The 4,523-nt window shown below is 38.7% G+C and overlaps 1 pseudogene; it reads right to left on the bottom strand.

Annotated features, from left to right (window-relative positions):
- Positions 1–2,761: 2,761 nt before the first annotated feature.
- LOC117829427 lies at positions 2,762–2,930 on the bottom strand (annotated as a pseudogene).
- Between the last annotated feature and the right edge of the window lie 1,593 nt (positions 2,931–4,523).

The raw sequence follows: 4,523 nt of genomic DNA, 5'->3' as shown, positions 1-4,523 counted from the left end.
ACATACATAAATACATAAATACATACATACATACATACATACATACATAGATAAATACATACATACATACATACATACATACATACATGCATACATACATACATACATGCATACATACATACATAGATAAATACATACATACATACATACATACATACATACATGCATGCATACATACATACATACATACATACATACATACATACATACATACATACATACATACATACATACATACATACATACATACAGACATACATACAGACATACATACATACATACATACAGGGGGGCAAAAAAGTATTTAGTCAGCCACTGATTTTGCAAATTCTCCCACTTAGAAAGATGAGAGAGGTCTATAATTTTCATCAGAGGTACACTTCAACTATGAGAGACAAAATGAAAAAAAAAATCCAGGAAATCACATTGTAGGATTTTTAAAGAATTTATTTGTAAATTATGGTGGAAAATAAGTATTTGGTCACCTACAAACAAGCAAGATTATGTCTCTCACAGCCCTGTAACTTCTTCTTTAAGAAGCTCTTCTGTCCTCCACTCGTTACCTGTATTAATGGCACCTGTTTGAACTGGTTATCTGTATAAAAGACACCTGTCCACAGCCTCAAACACTCAGACTCCAAACTCAACCATGGCCAAGACCAAAGAGCTGTCGAAGGACACCAGGAAGAACATTGTGGACCTGCACCAGGCTGGGAAGAGTGAATCTACAATAGGCAAGCAGGTTGGTGTGAATAAATCAACTGTGGGAGCAATTGTAAGAAAATGGAAGACATACAAGACCATTGATAATCTCCCTCGATCTGGGGCCCCACGCAAGATCTCATCCCGTGGGGTCAAAATGATCATGAGAACAGTGAGCAAAAATCACAGATCTACACGGAGGGACCTGATGAATGACCTGCAGAGAGCTGGGACCAAAGTAACAAAGGCTACCATCAGTACCACACTACGCCGAGAGGGACTCATCCTGCAGCGCCAGGCGTGTCCCCCTGCTTAAGCCAGTACATGTCCAGGCCCGTCTGAAGTTTGCCAGAGAGCATATGGATGATCCAGAAGAGGATTGGGAGAATATCATGTGGTCAGATGAAACCAAAATAGAACTTTTTGATACAAACTCAACTCGTCGTGTTTGGAGTAAGAAGAATGCTGAGTTGCATCCCAAGAACACCATACTGTTAGAATAATTGTCCACTCTGTATATAGGATTATCATACTGTCTAAATCATACTGTTTTAATCATACTGTCTTTCTCATACTGTCTGAAATGTTTTTATAAGGAGAAGTTCATTTGCAGATGAAACCAGTTTGAACTGTTCTGGATAATCATGTTTTTCATAACTATGCTGTATAATCTACTTCATGTTCTTTGAAGTTTGAGTTTAAGCAGGAGTATCCAAGGACGAGTCAAATGAAGGAGGGCAGTGTGCCCCGTGATGGACCGCACCTGCACAACACATACACATATAGTAATGACTAAGCAATGTTAGTGTGTGTGAGAAGCCTCAAAACCCCTCCCTTTATGCTTACTCGCCACTATTGTAACTAGGGCGTTCCTATTCCAATAAAAAGAAAGGTTTGCAAGAGAAGGATCAGAGTTTAGGGAAGAGTGTAAACCTTCTCTTGCTCTCCTTGCAAGTATCTTACATGCTAACTGATGTCTCTTGTTTGATTCTTTGTTGATAGATGTGTCTTTGAACCTGACACATACCTACTGTGAAGCATGGGGGTGGAAACCTCATGCTTTGGGGCTGTTTTTCTGCAAAGGGGACAAGACGACTGATCCTTGTTAAGGGAAGAATGAACGGGGCCATGTATCGTGAGATTTTAAGCCAAAACCTCCTTCCATCAGTGAGAGCATTGAAGATAGAACATGGCTGGGTCTTCCAGCATGACAATGATCCCAAACACACCGCTCGGGCAATGAAGGAGTGGCTCCGTAAAAAGCATTTCAAGGTCCTGGAGTGGCCTAGCCAGTCTGCAGACCTCAACCCCATAGAAAATTTGTGGAGGGAGTTGAAAGTCCGTGTTGCCCAGCGACAGCCCCAAAACATCACTGCTCTAGAGGAGAGCTGCATGGAGGAATGGGCCAAAATACCAGCTACAGTGTGTGCAAACCTGGTGAAGACTTACAGGAAACGTTTGACCTCTGTCATTGACAACAAAGGTTATGTTACAAAGTATTGAGTTGAACTTTTGTTATTGACCGAATACTTATTTTCCACCATCATTTACAAATAAATTCTTTAAAAATCCTACAATGTGATTTCCTGGATTTTTTTTCTCATTTTGTCTCTCATAGTTGAAGTGTACCTCTGATTAAATTACAGACCTCTCTCATCTTTCTAAGTAGGATAATTTGCTAAATCAGTGGCTGACTAAATACTTTTTTGCCCCACTGTAAGTACCTTGTAATACCTATCGAACCACAACATGCACATAAACATCAACTCTCATATAACTGCACACACACATTCATAATCCTCATTCACAAACTCTCTTTTCCCTCTCAAAAGCAAGTATTTTTTCTCTTCTAGTCTTTATCTTCTCTTTCTAATGTGTTTTTCTCTTTTCTCGTTCTTGACAATCCCTACCACAACAGTCTATTCTCTTGTTTTGTTTGTTTTGTGATCATCATTTATAGTCAAACCCTTTTTTTTCTGACCTTTTTTTGTTTTTTGTTTTTGTGTACTGTAGTCTATACCTGATAACTTTATTTGGTTATTGCTCTCAAAATCTACTGTTTGTTTTTCTTGTATGTCCTGTTCAATGTCAAGCACTTTTATATCTTTGCACTGTTGCATATAAAATAAAAAAATAAAAAAAGAAAGAAAATATAGGGGACGTATCAGATATTAATCTGACAAGAACAGATACTACACTTAAGCTTAGCCTAAAGGCTGACGAGCGATGTCCGACAAATCACTAATTCATTGATCTTCGTTCATTCATGAATAAAATGTATTTACAGGTATCAAATAACACAAACAAGAGATCTGGTGGTCAGTTGCTTGCATGGATTGCTTTTAACGAGTGAAGAGATTCAGAGCTTGGCTACATTGTACCAAAGCACAAGATAAGGTGGATGCAAAATGCAATTCATGTTTCAAAGTAGTCTTTGTCAACAAAAGCTGCTGCAGCTGCAAGACTTTCATCCTCCTCCACTACTAAAGAGGTTTTCTGTGCTAATGTTGGTATATTTTTAGTATTGAAACAAAAGCAAGTATGTTTCTTCACTTCAGTACAGCTTCACCACTTGCTCATCAACATTCCTATGATGTTTATTAAACAGCAGAGCTGCTATAAAATAAAAAACCTGTGTTGTTTCTGAGCGTCACTAACAAGCAGCCTCCATCATACTGCCTTCAGTAGGGTTGTCTCCCAGCTCCTTTGTTCTAAGGATGCAAGAGTCAACCGAGAGGCTCCCAAACACACGAAAGGTCTCCCTCACCGCTTTATTATTTCCAAACCCTTCAGGCGTAAATGCGTCTCGCAGCAACCCCCCGGTTTTATTTGAATAAAATCGATCCACTCTTGATTACCTGCTGAAAATTGTGTGCACACTTGAAAGCGTCACACCCTCAATTTGTTTTAACAAGCACTAAGATGAGAATACAACCCCAAACCACAACACTGGGTACCTAAATGCAATTAAATGCTCAATCACATGATGCAGACCGCACACATGTACACACACAGGGACGTGGAAAGGGAAGACATACACTGATGCGGAAAGATGTGGGCGGATAAACACATAAATCCCTGAAAACTCGATAGCAAGCACATACACAAAAACACACACAGAGTGGCTTCAAACACAGGCTCATTAGAGAACCTGCAGGGAAGAAGGAGAGGGAATGTTTAACAGCTTCTGGCTTTTAAAACCTGGCACATGCTGCACCCTTAAAAACACAAAGCTTTATTCCTGACATCTTAGTTTTCTTTCACATCTATCCTTAAGAAAAGAAGATGATGTAGTCTTTTGCATAAAGAGGAGAAAACTGAAGGATTTGATTTTACGTCTCAAGTCCTTTAAAAACGGTTCTGAGTAAATTAAGAGATCTGTCCTCTCTTTGATTTAAAGGATATGAATTAAGAATTAAGATGAAAGTATAACAGTTTGAAGGTGGTTACAGGATCTTTAAAGCACATGATTTTAAATCTATTGTATTTGTTTTCCAGCACTCAGAGGTCTATGTGCCACATCCAACACCTCAATAGTAAACATTGTGGTTGAAATGTACATCCGTGACTACTTTTTCATTTATCCATTATATTCTTTTGACATTGAATTAGCATTTCTGCTATAGGTGACACATTTTCGTTGCATCGGGAAAAATCAAATCCGTCCAAACTTTTCCTTTTAAATAAGCTCTTTTTTTCTTTTTTGCAAAACAGGAACAGACACTACTCGTCTAGCGTACAAAGTCAAACCATTTATAATCCTTGTTGTGAAAGTGACAGAGAAGGGTAAAATCAGAGCAAAAAAACCCGGTGTATTTCAC

The sequence above is a fragment of the Notolabrus celidotus genome, chromosome 17 (assembly GCF_009762535.1).
Source record: "Notolabrus celidotus isolate fNotCel1 chromosome 17, fNotCel1.pri, whole genome shotgun sequence".
Taxonomy (NCBI): Eukaryota; Metazoa; Chordata; class Actinopteri; order Labriformes; family Labridae; genus Notolabrus; species Notolabrus celidotus.
This window is presented reverse-complemented; position numbering and strand designations above follow the sequence as displayed.